This window comes from Gorilla gorilla, chromosome 1 (genome assembly GCF_029281585.2).
Source record: "Gorilla gorilla gorilla isolate KB3781 chromosome 1, NHGRI_mGorGor1-v2.1_pri, whole genome shotgun sequence".
NCBI lineage: Eukaryota > Metazoa > Chordata > Mammalia > Primates > Hominidae > Gorilla > Gorilla gorilla.
Genome location: NC_073224.2, coordinates 7,283,175 through 7,302,626, shown reverse-complemented (window position 1 = coordinate 7,302,626; position 19,452 = coordinate 7,283,175). Strand labels below are relative to the sequence as shown.

Below are 19,452 nucleotides of genomic sequence, written 5' to 3'. Positions count from 1 at the left end.
CATCAATACCTAATTTATTGAGAGTTTTTAGCATGAAGAGTTGTTGAATTTTGTCAAAGGCCTTTTCTGCATCTATTGAGATAATCATGTGGTTTTTGTCTTTGGTTCTGTTTATATGCTGGATTACATTTATTGATTTGCGTATATTGAAGCAGCCTTGCATCCCAGGGGTGAAGCCCACTTGATCATGGTAGATAAGCTTTTTGATGTGCTGCTGGATTCGGTTTGCCAGTATTTTGTTGAGGATTTTTGCATCAATGTTCATCAAGGATATTGTTCTAAAATTCTCCTTTTTGGTTGTGTCTCTGCCTGGCTTTGGTATCAGGATGATGCTGGCCTCATAAAATGAGTTAGGGAGGATTCCCTCTTTTTCTATTGATTGGAATAGTTTCAGAAGGAATGGTACCAGTTCCTCCTTGTACCTCTGGTAGAATTCAGCTGTGAATCCATGTGGTCCTGGACTCTTTTTGGTTGGTAAGCTATTGATTATTGCCACAATTTCAGAGCCTGATATAGGTCTATTCAGAGATTCAACTTCTTCCTGGTTTAGTCTTGGGAGGGTGTATGTGTTGAGGAATTTATCCATTTCTTCTAGATTTTCTAGTTGATTTGCGTAGAGGTGTTTGTAGTATTCTCTGATGGTAGTTTGTATTTCTGTGGGATTGGTGGTGATGTCCCCTTTGTCATTTCTTATTGCATCTATTTGATTCTTCTCTCTCTTTTTTTTTTATTAGTCATGCTAGCGGTCTATCAATTTTGTTGATCCTTTCAAAAAACCAGCTCCTGGATTCATTAATTTTTTGAAGGGTTTTTTGTGTCTCTATTTCCTTCAGTTGTGCTCTGATTTTCGTTATTTCTTGCCTTCTGCTAGCTTTTGAATATGTTTGCTCTTGCTTCTCTAGTTCTTTTAATTGTGATGTTAGGGTGTCAATTTTGGATCTTTCCTGCTTTCTCTTGTGGGCATTTAGTGGTATAAATTTCCCTCTACACACTGCTTTGAATGTGTCCCAGAGATTCTGGTATGTTGTGTCTTTGTTCTCGTTGGTTTCAAAGAACATCTTTATTTCTGCCTTCATTTCGTTATGTACCCAGTAGTCATTCAGGAGCAGGTTGTTCAGTTTCCATGTAGTTGAGCAGTTTTGAGTGAGTTTCTTAACCCCAAGTTCTAGTTTGATTGCACTGTGGTCTGAGAGACAGTTTGTTATAATTTCTGTTCTTTTACATTTGCTGAGGAGAGCTTTACTTCCAACTATGTGGTCATTTTTGGAAAAGGTGTGTTGTGGTGCTGAAAAAATGTATATTCTGTTGATTTGGGGTGGAGAGTTCTGTAGATGTCTATTAGGTCCACTTGGTGCAGAGCTGAGTTCAATTCCTGGGTATCCTTGTTGACTTTCTGTCTAGTTGATCTGTCTAATGTTGACAGTGGGGTGTTAAAGTCTCCCATTATTATTGTGTGGGAGTGTAAGTCTCTTTGTAGGTCACTCAGGACTTGCTTTATGAATCTGGGTGCTCCTGTATTGGGTGCTTGCGCATGGTGCACTGCACCCACTGTCCTGCACCCACTGTCTGGCACTCCCTAGTGAGATGAACCTGGTACCTCAGAGGGAAATGCAGAAATCACCCGTCTTCTGCATTGCTCATGCTGGGAGCTGTAGACCGGAGCTGTTGCTATTCGGCCATCTTGGCTGCCACCCAATCGATTGCCCTAATTTTTAATGGATAAAAAGGATGCTCAGAAGAAAAACTTAGCTCCATAATTTTATAAGTGAGACAGTGCTGAAAGAACATATTTCTTTATGATTCTATAATTCTTAACCTTTGAGTTTCCTACTTCTAGTCATGCTGTATTGGTCATTCAGCTACAGAATTTACCACAATCACATGCTTTGTAAGGTACCAAGTAAAGTTTTGCCAAATTAATGAACTGGTTTTGTGGTGCTAGGTAAAAAACATATTCATCATGGCATGGGAGAATCAAACCTTCAACTCCGGCTTCATCCTCCTGGGAATCTTCAATCACAGGCCCACCCACACCTTCCTCTTCTTTCTGGTCCTGCGCATCTTTTCAGTGGCCTTCATGGGAAACTCCATCATGGTTCTCCTCATCTACCTGGACACCCAGCTCCACACCCCCATGTACTTCCTCCTCAGTCAACTGTCCCTCATGGACCTCATGCTCATCTGCACCACCGTACCCAAGATGGCCTTCAACTACTTGTCTGGCAGCAAGTCCATTTCTATGGCTGGCTGTGCCACACAAATTGTCTTCTATGTATCACTGCTTGGCTCTGAATGCTTTCTGTTGGCTGTTATGTCTTATGACCGCTACATTGCCATTTGCCACCCTCTAAGATAGACCAATCTCATGAGACCCAAAATTTGTGGACTTATGACTGCCTTCTCCTGGATCCTGGGCTCTACAGATGGAATCATTGATGCTGTAGCCACATTTTCCTTCTCCTACTGTGGGTCTCGGGAAATAGCCCACTTCTTCTGTGAGTTACCTTCCCTGTTAATCGTCTCATGCAATGACACATCAATATTTGAAAAGGTTATTTTCATTTGCTCTGTAGTAATGCTTGTTTTCCCTGTTGCAATCATCATTGCTTCCTATGCTCGAGTTATTCTGGCTGTCATTCACATGGGATCTGGAGAGGGTCGTCGCAAAGCTTTCACGACCTGTTCCTCTCACCTCATGGTGGTGGGAATGTACTATGGAGCAGCTTTGTTCATGTACATACGGCCCACATCTGATCGCTCCCCAACGCAGGACAAGATGGTGTCTGTATTCTACACCATCCTCACTCCCATGCTGAATCCCCTCATCTACAGCCTCCGCAACAAGGAGGTGACCAGAGCATTCATGAAGATCTTAGGAAAGGGCAAGTCTGGAGAGAGAGTTACCTCATAAACTTTGTTTTGATGTCTGCTAAATTATTCTTTCTAATATCCTTCTTTTTCTATAAAGTCCTAAAAATATCATTGATTGTGTGCATTGCTCAACATATTTATGGGCAGGTATATAATTTATTTCAGATAAACTATTTTAGATATGTTTATATTCAATTCAGTTGTGACTACAATATAAGGCATTTTAAAGACATTAAATTGTTTTTAATTTTTTAATTATCTTTTTGGGAAATGAGTAGTGTTTGATTACATTAATAAGTTCTTTAGTGGTGATTTCTGAGATGTCGGTGCAGCCATCAACCAAGTAGTGTTCACTGTACCCAATATACAGTCTTTTTCCCTCTCCAGTCCCCAAAATTTACTCCAAGTCCCCAAAGTCCAGTGTATCATTCTTATGCCTGGATGTCTCATAACTTAGCTGGCACATGTGAGTGAGAACGTATGATGTTTGGTTTTCCATTCCTGAGTGACTTCACTTTGTATAATAGTCTCCAATTCCAACCAGGTTGCTGCAAATGCTATTAATTAATTCATTCCTTTTTATGGCTGAGTAGTATTCCATGGTATATATATATATATATATATATATATATATATATATATATATACCAACTTTTATTTATCCACTCATTGAGTGATGGGCATTTAGGCTGCTTCCATATTGCTGCAATTGCAAATTGTGTTGCTATAAACATGCAACATGTAAGTATCTTTTTCGTATAATGACTTCTTTTCTTCTGAGTACTAACCTTGTAGTGGTATTGCTGGATCAAATGGTAAATCTACTTTTAGTTGTTTAAGGAATCTTCACACTGTTTTTCCTAGTCTTGTAACAGTTCACATTCCCATCAACTGTGTAAAAGGGTTTCCTTTTCACCACATCCATGCCAACATCTATTATTGTTTGATTTTCTGATTATGGCCATTCTTGCAAGAGTGAAGTTGTATTGCACTGTGGTTTTGATTTGCATTGCTCTGATAATTAGTGATGTTCAGCATTTTTCCATATGCTTATTGGCCATTTGTATATCTTGTTGAGAATTGTCTATTCAAGTCCCTTAGCCCAATCCCAGTTTGATGGGATTGTTTGTTTTCTTCTTGCTGATTTGTTTGAGTTCTTTTTAGATTCTGGATATTATTCGATTGTCAGATGCATAGACTGTGAAGATTTTCTCCCATTCTCTGGTTTGTCTCTTAACTCTGTTGATTATTTCTTTTGCTGTGCAGAAGTTTTTTAGTTTAATTTAGTCTTATTTTTTATCCCATTTTTTTTTTTTTTTTTTTTTTGCATTTTCTTTTGGGTTCTTGGTCATGAAGTCTTTGCCTAAGCCAATGTCTAGAAGGGTGTTGCCAATGTTGTCTTGTAGAATCTTTATGGTTTCAGGTTTTAGATGTAAGGCTTTGATCCACCTTGAGTTTATTTTCGTATAAGGTGAGAGATGAGGATTCAGTTTCATTCTCCTACATGTGGCTTGCCAATTATTCCAGCACCATTTGTTGAATAGGTTGTCCTTTCTCCAGTTTATGTTTTTGTTTGCTGTGTGGAAAGCCAGTTAGCTGTAAACATTTGGCATTATTTCTGGGTTCTCTATTCTGTTGCATTGGTCTATGTGCCTATTTTTATACCACTACCCTGCTTTCATGATTATGGCTTTATAGCACAGTCTGAAGTTGGGCAATGTGATATTTCCAGATTTGTAATTCAGTTTTGCTTTGGTTATGCAGGCTCCATTTTGATTCCATATGAATTTTATGATTTTTTTCTAGTTTTGTGAAGAATGATGGTGGCATTTTGATGGGAATTGTATTGAATTTGTAGATTGCCTTTGGCAGTATGGTCAAATACTGAATAGGAGTGGTGAGAGTGGACATGGACATCCTTGTCTTATTCCGTTTCTTAGGGGAAATGCTTTCAACTTTTCCCCGTTCAGATTATTATTGGCTGTGGATTTGTCACAATTGGCTTTGCTTATCTTATGGTATGTCCCTTCTACACCGATTTTGCTGAGGATTTTAATCGTAAAGGCATGCTGGATTTTGTCAAATGCTTTTTCTTGTCTATCATGATGATCATGTGATTTTCCTGTTTAACTCTGTTTATGTGGGATATATCATATTCATTGACTTAACGTGTGTTAAACCATCCCTGCATCCCCAGTATAAAACCCACTTGTAGGTGGTGGATTATCTTTTTGATATGCTGTTGAATTTGGTTTGCTAGTATTTTTTTGATGAATTTTTCGTCAGTGTTCATCAGGGATATTGGTCTGTAGTTTTATTTTTGTTATGTCCTTGTCTGCTTTTGGTATTAGGGTGATAGTGGCTTCATAGAATGATTTAGGGAAAATTCCCTCTTTATCTTTTGGAATAGGGTTAATAGGATTGGCACTAATTCTTCTTTGAATGTCTGATAGAATTCAACTGTGAACCTGTCTGGTCCTGGCCTTTTTGGTGTTGACATTTTTTTTATTACCATTTCAATCTCGCTGCTTATTTTTGGTCTGTTCAGAGATTTTATAACTTCCTCATTTAATCTTGGAGTTTTATACATTTCCAGAAATTTATCCATCTTCTCTAGGTCTTTTAGTTTATATGCATAAAAGTGTTCATAGTAGCCTTGAGTAATTTTTTTGTGTTTCTGTGGTACCAGTTTTTTTATCACCTGTTTCCTTCCTTTCTTCCTTCCTTCCTTCCTTCCTTCCTTCCTTCCTTCCTTCCTTTCTTTTCTCTTTCTTTCGACAGTCTTCTTTTGTTGCCCAGGCTGGAGTGCAGTGGTGCAATCTGGGCTCACTGCAACCTGCGCCTCCTGGGTTCAAGAGATTCTCCTGCCTCAGCCTTCTGAGTAGCTGGGATTACAGGCACATCCCACCATGCCTGGCTAATTTTCATATTTTTGGTAGAGACGGGGTTTGACCATGTTGGTCACGCTGGTCTCGAACTCCTGACCTCGTGATCTCCCTGCCTCGGCCTCCCAAAGTTTAAGGATTACAGGCATGAGCCACCACGTCTGGCACCTGTTTCATTTCTAGTTGAGCTTATTTAAATCTTTTCTTGGTTAATCTCACTAATTGTCTATTTTATTTATCTTCTCAAAGAATCAGCTTCTTGTTTCATTTATCTTTTGTATTTTTTTGTTTCAATTTCACTTAGTTCTCCTCTGATCTTCGTTATTTCTTCTCTTCATCAAGGCTTGGGTTTGGATTGTTTTTGTTTCTCCAGTTCAGTGAGGTATGACCTTATATTGTCTATTTGTGTTCTTTCAGACTTTTTGATGTAGGCATTTAACGTTATGAACTTTCCTCTTAGTACTGCTTTTGCGGTATCCCAGTGGTTTTGATAGGCTGTGTCACTATTTTCATTCAGTTTAAATAATTTTTTTTTAGTTTCCATCTTGATTTTATTGTTTACTCAACGATGTTTCAGGTGCAGGTTGTTGACATTCCATGTATTTGCCTGGTTTTGAGTGTTCCTTTGGAGTTGATTTCCGATTTTATTCCACTGTGGTCTCAGAGAGTACTGGATATAATTTTGATTTTCTTAAATATACTGAGGCTTGTTTTGTGGCCTATCATATGGCCTATCTTACAGAATGTTCCATGTGCTGATGAATAGAATGTATATTCTGCAGTTGTTGGGTAGAATGTTCTGTAAATATCTGTTAAGTCCATTTGTTGTAGCATATAGTTTAATTTCATTGTTTCTTAGTTGACTTTCTGTTTGGATGATATGTCTAGTGTTCTCCGTTGAGTATTAAAGTATCCCAGTATTTTTGTATTATTGCCTATCTGATTTCTTAGGACTGGTAATAATTTTTTTATATATTTGGGAGTTTCACAATTAGATGGATATATATTTACAATTATGATATTTTCCTGTTGTACTAGTCCTTTTATCATTATATACTGTTGCTCTTTGTCTTTTTTTTTTTATCTGCTGATGCTTTAAAGTTTGTTTTTTTTCTGATATAATAGTAGGTACTCCTGTGCACCTTTGGTTTACATTTGCATGGAATATCTTCTTCCACCCCTTTATATTAAGTTTATGTAAGTCCTTATGTGTTAGGTGAATCTCATGAAGATGCGGATGCTTGGTTGTCAAATTCTTATCTATTCTGTCATTCTGTATCTTTTAAGTGGAACATTTAGGCCACTAACATTAATGATAGTACTGAGATGTGAAGTACTATTCTATCTGTTGTGCTCTTTGTTGGCTGAATATCTTGGTTTCATTTTCATTCTGTTATTGTTATGTATGTCATGTGATATTTATGCTTTAAGGTGGTTCTGTTTTGTTGTAATCCAAGAATTTGTTTCAAGTTTAGAACTCCTTATAGCAGTTCTTATAGTGCTGGGTTGGTAATGGTGAATTCTCCCAGCATTTGTTTGTCTGGAAATGACTGTATCTTTACTTCCTTTAAGAAGATTAGTTTCACTGAATAGAAAATTCTTGGCTGATAATTGTTTTGTTCAAAGGGGCTGAAAATAAGACCCCAATTCCTTCTATCTTATAAAGTTTCTGGTGAGAAATCTGCTGTTAATCTGGCAGGTTTTTCTTTATAAGTTACCTGATGCTTTTGTGTCATAGCTCTTACGATTCTTTCCTTCATCTTGACTTTAGATAACCTGTTGTTATGTGCCCTAGGGGCACCTTTTCAAGTATTCATGTTTCCCAGCTGGTGGGCATGGCCTTAGAGCACCCAAGAGATTATTACCTTTGTCTTCGGCCCCCAAGGTGGGTAGAGAAGGTCCACCAGGTGTGGGCTAAGATAAGCTTGTCTGAGCTCAGCCTCTCCTTGGGTGGAGCTTGCTGTGCTGCTGCTGTGAGGTCAATGGGGGTGTAGTTTCCAGTCCAATGAAGTTATATTCCCACGGGGATTATGGCTACCTCTGCTGCAACAAACAGGTCACCAGGAAAGTGAGAGAAAGCCAGCAGTTACAGGCCTCACCCAGCTCCCACACAGCCAGGAGTCCTAAAGGCCAGTCATACTTTCAGCGTGCCTCCGCAACAGCACCGAGTCTATTTCCAGGAAGCTGGTGACCAGGGCTGAGAACTTGTTCCAGAACACGAGGCTCTCTGTTGAGAAAGCAAGCAGACTCACAGGTTTTCTGTGTCTCAGGGAGCCTACAGCAGGAATCCAGTTCCTTCAAAGGGTCTGTGGATTCTCTCAGCTTTCCTGGTATGTTTCTGCAGTAGTTCTTGGAGCAAAAGTTCACAATGTTTGAGTTTCCAGATGCTACTCTGTCCATCTGAGTGGGAGCTGCAAGCTAGTCCTGCCTCTTATCCACCATCTTAATTCTTATCAGCACATTAAAGTTTTATGCATTTTCAGTATCATAAATTTTGTGCTATGCATCCAGGTAGCATACACATCATCTTTTCCCAATGTATAAACTCAAAATTTTATTGATCCTCTTGAAATCTGCTTTGGAATTAAAATTAATATAGTGGAAGAGGGGCCAAGATGGCCGAATAGAAACAGCTCCCAGTGAGGCCAATGCAGAAGATGGGTGATTTCTGCATTTCCAACTGAGGTCCCCAGTTCATCTCATTGGGACTGGCTAAGTAGTGGGTGTCACCCACAGAGAGTGAGCAGTAGCAGGGTGGGGCATCGCTTCATCCAGGAGGTGCAAAGAGCCAGGGGACCTCCCTCCCCTAGCCAAGCAAAGAGGTGAGGGACTGTGCTGCCAGCCTGGGGTACTACGCTCTTTCCGTGGATTTTTGCAATCCACAGAATAAGATATTTCCTTGTGAGCCTACACTGCCAGGGCCCTGGGTTTCGAACACAAAACGGGGTGGCTCTTGGAGCTGGTGCTGAGTTGCAGGAGATTTTTCACACTCCAACGGCACCTAGAACTCCAGTGCAACAGAAGAACTGTCCACTCCCCTGGAAAGGGGGCTGAAGCCAGCGAGCCAAGTGGTCTTGCTCTCCAAATCCTACTCCCATTGAGCCCAGCAAGCTAAGAACCACTGGCTTGAAATTCTCACTGACAGCACCGCAGTCTGGAGTCGGCCTGGGACTATCGAGTTTGGTGTTGGGGTGGGTGGGGAAACGAGGAGGTCACCGTTACTGTGGCTTAGTAGGCGGTTTTACCCTGCTAGTGCTAAGGAGAATGGGAGGTTTGTACTGAGCAGAATTCACCACAGCACAGCAAATGAGCTGTAGACAGACTGCTTTTCTAGATTTCTCCTCACAGGGCAGGGCATCTCTGCAGGAAATCCAGAGGCTCCATGCAGAGGCTTACAGACAGAACTGTCATCTTCCTGGGACAGAGCACCTGGGGGGAGGACAGGCTGCAGTCACAGGTTCAGTGGACTTAATCTTTCCTGCCTGCCAGGTCTGAAGAGAGCAGCTGATTCTGACAAGGGGGTTCTCCCAGCACAGTGCTACAGCTCTGCTAAGGGACAGATAGCCTTCTCAAGCAGGTCCTGACCAGATGCCTCCTGACTGGGAGAGACCTCCCAATAGGGGTCGACAGACACCTCATACAGGAGAGCTCTGGCTGGCAACAAGCTGGTGCTCCTCTGGGACAAAGCTTTGAGGAAGGAGCAGGCAGCGACCTTTGCTGTTTTATGGCCTCCACTGGTGATACCCAGGCCAACAGGGCCTGGAATGGGCCCCCAGCAAACCACAGCAGACCTCCAGAAGTGGGGCCTGGCTTAGAAGAAAAACTAACAGAAAGCAACAACAATCAAAACATCAACAAAAATACCCACCCAAAAAACCGCTTCCAAAGATCATCAGCTTCAAAGATCAAAAGTAGGTAAATCCATGAAAATGAGGAAAAAACCAGTGCAAAACACTAAAATTTCCGGGAGACAGAACGTCTCTTCTCCTCCAAATGATTGCAGTACCTTTCCACGAAGGGTGCAGAACTGGATGGAAAATGAGATGGATGAATTGACGAAGTAGTCTTCAGAAGGTGGGTAATAACAAACTCCGTTGAGCTAAAGGAGCATGTTTTAACCCAAAGTAAAGAAGCTAAGAACCTGGATAAAAAGTTACTGTAGCTGCTTACTAAAATAACCAGTTTAGAGAGGAACAAAAATGACAAGATGGAGCTGAAAAACACAGCATGAGAACTTCCTGAAGCACACATGGATATCAATAGCTGAATTGATCAAACAGAAGAAAGGACATCAGAGAATGAAGATCAACTTACTGAAATAAGGCATGTAGACAAGATTAGATATCAAGCAGACAAAAGGATATCAGAGTTTGAAGGCCATCCTGCTGACATAAAGCATGCAGACAAGATTAGAGAAAAAAGAATAAAAAGAAACAAACAAAACCTGTGAGAAATATGGGATAATGCATAAACACAAGACATTCAGAATGGCACCAAGTTGGAAAACACACTTCAGGATATCATCCGGGAGAACTTACCCCAACCTAGAAAGACAGGCCAACATTCAAATTCAGGAAATGCAGACAACACCACTGAGATATTTCATGAGTAAATCAACCCCAAAACACATAATTATCAGATTCTCCAAGGTTGAAATGAAGGAAAAACTATTAAGGGCAGCCAGAGAGAAAGTTCAGGTCACCTACAAAGGGAAGCCCATTAGACTAACAGCAGATATTTCAGCAGAAACCCTACAAGCTAGAAGAGAGTGGGGCAACTATTCAACATACTTAAAGAAAATAATTTTCAACCCAGAATTTCATACCCAGGCAAACTAAGCTTCATAAGTGGAGGAGAAAGAAAATGCTTTCCACACAAGGAAATGATAAGGAACTTCATCACCACCAGGCCTGCCTTGCAAGAGGTCCCAAAGGAACCACTAAATATGAAAAGGAAAAACTGGTACCAGCCACTGAAGTAACACAGCAAAATATGATGACCAATGATAGTATGAAGAAACTGCATCAACTAGTGTGCAAAATAACCAGCTAGCATCATGATGATGGGATCAAATTCACACATAACAATTTTAGCCTTAAATGTAAATGGGTGAAATCCCTAATTAAAAGACACAGACTGGCAAATTGGATAAAATATCAAGACCCATCAGTGTGCTATATTTAGGAGATCCATCTCATGCGCAAAGACACACAGAGGCTAAAATAAAGCGATAGAGGAGAGTTTACCAAGCAAATGGAAAGCAAAGGAAAGCAGAAGTTGCAATCCTACTCTCTGATAAAGCAGACTTTAAAGCAACAAAGATCAAAAAAGTGAAACAAGGGCATTAAATGACGGTAAAGGGATCAATTCAACAAGAGAAACTAACTATTCTAAATACAGATGCACCAAATACAGTAGCATCCAGATTCATAAAGCCAGTTATAAGAGACCTACAAGGAAACTTAGACTCCCACACAATAATAGTGGGAGACTTTAACCCCAAACTGTCAATATGAAACAGACCAACAATACAGAAATTTAACACGGATATTCAGGATTTGAACTCTGCTCTGGATCAAGTGGACCTAACAGATGTCTACAGAACTCTCCACCCCAAATCAAAAGAATATACACTATTCTCAGTGCCACGTGGGGCTTATTCTAAAATCAACCATAATTGGAAGTGAAACACTCCTCTGCAAATGCAAAGGAATGGAAATTATAACAAACAAGGGCAACTGTTATAAGTGCCCTTGTCAATGCAATCAAATTAGAACTCAGGATTCAGAAGCTCACTCAAACCGCACAGTTTCATGGATATTGAACAACCCGCCCCTCCTTGACTCCTAGCTAAATAACAAAAGTAATGCAGAAATCAAGAAATTCTTCGTAACCAATGAGAACAAAGAGACAACTTGTCAGAATCACTGGGACACAGCTAAAGCATTGTTAAAAGGGAAATTTATAGCATGAAGTGCCAACATCAGAAAGCTGGAAAGATCTCAAATCAACACCCTGACATCAGAATTAAAAGAACTAGAGAAGAAAGAGCAAACAAATCCAAAAGTTAGCAAAAGACAGGAAATAACTAAGATCAGAGCAGAATTGAAGGAGATAGAGACACAAAAATCCCTTCAAAAAAATCAATGAATCCAGGAGCTAGGTTTTTTGAAAAAAATAACAAAATAGATAGACCACAGGCTAGACTACTGAAGAAAGGAGAGAAGAATCAAATAGACACAATAAAAAATGATAAAGAGGATATCACCAATGGCCCCACAGATATACAAATTACCATCAGAGAATACTATAAACACTTCTATGTAAATAAACTAGAAAACCTAGAAGCAATGGATAAATTCCTGGACAGATACATTCTCCCAAGACTAAACCAGGAAGAAGTCAAATCCCTGATTAAACCAATAACAAGTTCTGAAATGGAGGCAGTAATTAATAGCCTACCAACAAAAAAAGCCCAGGACCAGATGTATTCACAGCCAAATTCTACCAGAAGTATAAAGAGAGGTTGGCACCATTTATTCTGAAACTATTCCAAATAATTGAAAATGAGGGGCTCCGCCCTAACTGATTTTATGAGGCCAGCATTGTCTTGCTAACACAACATGGCAGAGACAAAACAAAAAAAAGAAAACTTCAAGCCAATATCTCAGATGAACATTGATGTCAAAATCCTCAATAAAATACTAGCAAACTAAATCCAGCAGCACAGCAAAAAGCTTATACACCCCAATCGAGCTGGCTTCATCTCTGGAATGCAAGGCTGGTTCAATATATGCAAATCAATAAATGTAACCCATCACATAAACAGAGCCAAAGGCAAAAACCACATGATTCTTTCAATAGATGCAGAAAAGTCCTTTGATAAAATTCAACATTCCTTCATATTAAAAACTCTCGATAAACTAGGTATTGATGAAACATATCTCAAAATTATAAGTGCTATTTGTGACAAAGCCATAGGCAATATTATACTGAATCACAAAAGCTAGAAGCATTCCTGTTGAACACCAGCACAAGACAAGCATGCCCTCTCTCACCATTCCTATTCAATACAGTTTTGGAAGTTCTGGCCAGGGCAATCAGGCAATATATTTTAAAAAAGTATTCAAATAAAAAGAGAGGAAGTCAAATTGCCTTTTTGCAGGTGACATGATTCTATATTTAGAAAACTCCATCATCTCAGCCCAAAAACAACTTAAGCTGACAAACAGCTTCAGTAAAATCTCAGGATACAAAATCAATGTGCAAAAATCACAAGCATTCCTATATACCAGCAATAGTCAAGCAGAGAGCCCGATCATGAATTAACTACCATTCTCAATTACTACAAAGAGAATAAAATACCTAGGAATACAGCTAACAAGGGATGTGAAGGACCTCTCAAGGAGGACTACAAACCACTGCTCAAGGAAATAAGAGCGGACACAAAGAAATGGAAAAACATTCCATTCTTATGGATAGGAAGAATCAATATCATGTAAATGGCCATACTGCCCAAAGTAATTTATAGATTTAATGTTATTCCCTTCAAACTACCATTGACATTCTTCACAGAATTAGAAAATACTTCTGTAAATTTTATATGGAATCAAAAAAGAGCCTGTATAGCTAAGAAAATCCTAAACAAAAAGAACAAACCTAGAGGCATCATGCTACTTGACTTCAAACTATACTACAAGGCTACGGTAACCAAAACAGCATGGTGCTGGTACCAAAACAGACATATAGGCCAATAGAACAAAAGAGAAAATTCAGAAATAACACCGTATGTCTACAGTCATCTAATTTTTGACAAATCTGACAAAAACAAGCAATGGGGAAATTATTCCCTTTTTAATAAATATTGCTGGGAAAACAGGCTAACCGTATGCAGAAAACTGAAACTAGATCCCCCTCCTTACACATTATACAAAAATTAAAATAAAGACTTAAATATAAAACCCAAAAACATAAAATCACTAGAAGAAAACATAAGAAATACCATTCAGGACATAGTCATGGGAAAACACTTCATCACAAAAACACCAAAAGCAATTGCAACAAACCCAAAATTGACAAATCGGATCTAATTAAACTGAAGAGCTTCTGCACAGCCAAATAAACTAGCATCAGAGTGAAGAGGCAACCTACAGAATGGGAGAAAAATTTGCAGTCTACCCATCTCTCACAGTTCTAATATCCAGAATCTATAAGGAACATAAATTTACAAGACAAAACCAAACAACTTCATCAAAAAGTGGGCAAAGCATATGAACAGACACTTCTCAAAAGAAGACATTTATGCAGGCAACAAACATATGAAAAAAAGCTCATCATCAGTGATTATTAGAGAAATGCAAATCACAACGAGACACCATCTCACATCAGTCAGAATGGCGATTATTAAAAAGTCAAGAAATGTAATAAAGGAAGGTAACAGCCCCATCTTTCAGGTTATAGGAAGAACCATAGGTCTAACTTCTGCTGTCATCTGACCCCACATTATAAAGCCTATTTAAAGTATGAAGTGGGTTATATTGAGTTAGCTATCAAAAAGAGTGAGATTTCATTCTATCTTTGCAAGAAGTTTGGTGAGTTGCCTGTGATGCATATTACATTCTCCTATAATACTTACTCAATAATTAAATTGTTTTATTTTCTTCTAAATTTATGAAGAGGATTCTTGGGTTTGGAGGAGAGTTTGTTTTTAAGCATATTTCTCTAGCAAAGTACAAAAACTCAAGTTGCACAAGTAAATTTTATGGAGTACTAGGAGGTGAAAATGCTGTAAAAATAAAACAAGATAGGGAAATAAAATTCATTATGTTTTGAAATTTTAAATGGAGTTTTCTGAGAAAGCATGGTTGAGGGATTGATAGTTGAACACTGCTCACATGGCATGAGATCGAGAGCAGGTAGAGCCCCTAGTCTTAACTCTATAGGAGAGGAGAGGATCAAGTGCAAATAGTAACCTGTGTGTAAGTTAAAGGAAAAAAAGTCAATGATGCATGTTAAAGCATAGTAAGGAAGGTTTTATTCAAAAACATTGTGAGACAATATACAGGAATAATTCAGGGTGGTTGCAGAACAATATAAAAATCTAGGAAGAAGTTTTGCATGACTAGCAAAATTCATGCAAAACTCAGTTATTGCTTGTGAAAAGTCAATTATTGCTTTGCTTGAGTTTATAAATTATTCACTAAAAACAGCCTCAGGAAAACAGGACATTCAACAGAGATAAAAGAAAATACATCAACCAGCAACCCTAAAAATGGGCCAACCAGTCCAATAACAACATATTGAAGGTGTACACAAAGTCACAAAGCATTGACCAAGAAAGCAATAATTAGCTGCCTTTTTAAGACTGTACACATTTCACAATAATGTTTTTATTATTTCCCCTAATTTCTCTTAAAAACTCCTGAACCAGTGGCACAACTCAGAAAGGCAGTCTTTGAATGCCGTTTAATGGCTCCTCTAGGTTGTTCGCTTCTCAAATAAAGGTAACTTTTTTTAAACACCAAACCCTGTGTCTTCAGTTTGTGGCTTTCAGACTACAAGTGGTCCAGACCTAAGTTTGGCTAAAAGAGTAGTGTAGACCAAAAATAAAATTCTAAGCCCCCAACTGACTGATGAATCTTCCTCTCAGCCAAGAACATTCCAAAGTAAACTTCAAATTGTTGTGCAGGCCATAATGAAAAGAGGGTGGAGGCTGAACATGCTTTATCCCTTATAAACTTCTCCCTTCGGAATTCAGGTACTACTGACCAACATCAACCATTAAAACAGATATACGTCTACAATAAAAACAGTAAAACATTGGTGCCATACATTGAGTATGATACACAAAAAAGTAAAAATATTCCTTGTTGATGGATTTTAAGAATCAATATTGTTAAAACGTCTATACTACACAAAGCAATTTACAGATTCAAACTAATCTCTATCAAAATACCAATAACATTCTTCAAAAAATAGAAAAAATTCTAAAATGCATATGGAATCCTAAAAGACCTAGAATACCCAAAGCAATCTTGAGCAAAAAGAAAAAAACTGGAGGAATCACATTGCCTGACTTAAAATTATACTAAGGAGCTATAGTAACAGAAACAGCATGATACTGACATTAAAAACAAACACATAGACTAATAGCATGGAAGAGAGAACCAGGAAGCAAATCCATACAGGGAAGTAATTTTTGACAAAGATACCAAGAACATATATTGGGAAAATATAGTCTGTTCAATAAAATGGTGCTGGGAAAACTGAATATCCTTATGAAGAAGAATGAAACTAGACACCTGTTTCTTGGCTTATACAAAAATCAAAATGTTTTAAAGCCTTTAATCTAAGACCTCAAACTATGAAACGACTAACAGCAAACATTGGGGAAACTCCCCAGGACATTGGACTGGGCAAAGATTTCTTGAGCAATTCTCTGGAGGCACAGCCAATCAAAGCAAAGGTGGATAAATGGAATCAAATTAAGTTAAAAAGCATCTACGGCACAAAGAAAACAATAAACAAAGTAAAGAGACAATCCACAGAATGGGAGAAAATATTTTAAAACCACCCATCTAACAAGAAATTAGTACCCAGAATATATAAGGGGCTCAAACAACTCTATAGGAAAAAGTCTAATAATCCCTTTTTTTTGTAGTTTACATTATGTAGTGATCTTTTTTATTCCTACTAGTTTTTGCTTTTTATTATTATTATTATTATACTTTAAGTTTTAGGGTACATGTGCACAACGTGCAGGTTTGTTACATATGTATACATGTGCCATGTTGATGTGCTGCACCCATTAACTCCTCATTTAGCATTAGGTATACCTCCTAATGCTATCCCTCCCCCCTCCCCCCACCCCACAACAGTCCCTGGTGTGTCATCCATTTTTAAAATGGGCAAAAGACGGGAATAGACTTTCTCCAAAGAAGACACACAAATGGCAAACTGGTATATCAACAGTAAAAAATACTATACTTAAAAAGTTAAAAATATTATAGAATTTTCCTATGATCCAACACTTTCACTTCTGGGTACATACTCCAAAAATCTGTAAGGAGGCTCCAGTCCTCAGGGGGCTCCAGGCCTCAGGTGGCTCCAGTCCTCAGGGGGCTCCAGGCCTCAGGTGGCTCCAGTCCTCAGGGGGCTCCAGGCCTCAGGCGGCTCCAGGCCTCAGGTGGCTCCAGCCCTCAGTGGGGCGCTGCACAACCCGCGATCCGCGTGGCTCCATTTGAGTCCCTGGTTAGGCTCCCTTGGTCCCTGCGTTCCCTCGCCTCCCTCTCCTGTCCTCTTCCTCAGTCCCACCCAGCAGGGCACCAAGGTGAGAGGAGCCCCGCTGGAAAGGAAGCATTTGGACTCCGGGTTCAGCACCTCCTCCGGAAGCACAGGACGTGCGACCTTCAGCCTTTGCGCCCACCTCCGCGCCACTAGCCCAGCAGTAGCTGGGAACGCAGCTGTGCCCCTCCAGTCTCCTCTCGCCTCACCACCGAGCAAATTCTGTGCAGCTAAGAGAATAAACGCATGCGGAAGAGAAGGCGTTTTCAGAAACTAGTTTCCAACCAACAGATCCAGCTTGTACTTCCGATGCACGGTCACAAGCATTTCTCCTCAAAGGACTTCATCTATAACATCCTCACCATTAAATAAAGACAGGTCTTGTCTACTCTAGGGCAGGGTGAGTAGGTCTGTGAACGTTTTCTGAAAGAATGTGATGAGAAAATTCGAGAAGAGCGTGAAGAAATCAAACACAAAACTGGCAGAACAGGATAAGGCATTTGTGAAGTTCACGCTTGGTGAAATAATGTGACGCTCTGGCGCTGGCTCTTACGTTTCATGACTCACACATTCTGCATTTGCCGCTGCCTTATTCCTGCTGACTTATTGCAAAGGGTCCCAATTTTGTCCTGACACAATGCCAGGATCCCTCGGTGAATACAGGTTTTTGCAAGCTTTTGTCAATGGCACCCACTCTTAGGCCCTAGCAACTGGTTTTGGAAATTTCCCCGATTTCAGCACCACTTAATGTGGACCTTTGCTACCTATATTAATACAGTTTTGGCTCCTTATTTTAATATGTTTGAAAAGGATTAAAGGGGGATATTCTAAAACATATCCTTCGCTCGTTGTGTAAATAAAACTAGAATGACAATGCAGAGGAAGTTAGTGTGATTTTAATTGTGTGGTACAACCAGTACATAACCAGTTATTACAAATTGAGAAAGTAATCCCAAGACAATCTGAAGCAAATAGCCACAGCACTTCTTGAGAAATAGTGAAGGAGGAAGCCATTCCTGTATTCCAGGAGTTCTTGGGCATTCAGAATGGGTTTGTGATTTTTTAAGTGTTTTATTTTTTCTATCAGTCTTTTAAACACATGTTTATTACGGCATTTTTTCCAGTATATTATTGTTTTACCTCTTTGGTAGTACTGGAATTTAGTTTAGAGAATAGAACATTTACTCCCCCGAAAAAAGAAAGAAATGAGAGTATTTAACAAAAAATGCAGGTTTTATTATGTCTAGAGGCAAAGAACAAAGAACATACATTCAGGTTATGTGCACACAGACTTCTACTAATTTCTAATATTTTATTTATTATTTTATTTTTATATTTTAAATGTTATTTTTGAGATGGAGTCTTGCACAGTCGCCCAGGCTGGAATGCCGTGGCGTTATCTCAGCTCACTGCAACCTCCACCTCTCAAGTTGAAGTGATTCTCCTGCCTTAACCTCCTGAGCAGCTGGGATTACAGGCCTGTGCCACCACGCTGGCAAAGTTTTGTGTTTTGAGTTTAGACAGAGTTTCACCATTTTGGTCAGGCTAGTCTCAAACTCCTAAACTCAAGTGATCTGTCAGCCTCAGCCTCCCAAAGTCCTAAGATTACAGGCATTAGGATCCGTACATGGCCTGTAATATTTTATTTTAAGCTAGTGATGGGTACATTGGTGTTTTATTTGTTTTATACATTATCTTCCACTGAAATATTTATGAAGATACAAAATAACTATCGTTGTAATTGAGGCTATGAACAATTTAAGGAAAACAATACAATTATCAGTAAAAGCAGGATATCATTCAATACAATTCAGTGAACATTTATTGAACAAAGCATTGGTAAAAGAGATAAAATGGGATTTTGCTAATGTGCTGAATCTATCTACCTAAGCCTCAGACAAACACTATATCTAATGGAGAACCATAATTGCTAAAGGCTTAAGGTACTCATTAATATTATTCTTCAACATTTTAACAGTATACATTTTAATCAATGAAGTAAGGAAAAATAGATTAATTTGGAAAGCGATCTAAAGTTGTTCAGCCGTTGTATATAATATTTTTCTATGCAATAAGAAACACAAAAATAAAAATAGCATTCTTGGATTCAAGGTCTATAAGCAACAATTAATAGATTTCTATATATTAACTAAAAGAAATAGAAGAAGTAATACACACATTATTCCATACGCTAGAGCAACAAAATAGAAAATTCCCATGAACATTTTATTTTATAATAATAACTTTTACAGAAAATATATACAGTAGTTTTAAGGGATAGAAAGCATATTAAGGAACATACATATAGAATTAGGATTATGTAGGGAACCTCAAGATGTTAAAAGTGCCAATTCTACCCAAGCATATCTTGCTTTGATGATGGAGCAGAAGGAACAGTGAAGAGAAACCATAG

General features: G+C 38.9%; 1 pseudogene; it reads left to right on the top strand.

Moving 5' to 3' along the window:
- The first annotated feature begins 1,920 nt into the window (after positions 1 to 1,920).
- LOC101135480 (olfactory receptor 2M3-like) lies at positions 1,921 to 17,195 on the top strand (annotated as a pseudogene).
- The last annotated feature ends 2,257 nt before the right edge of the window (positions 17,196 to 19,452 follow it).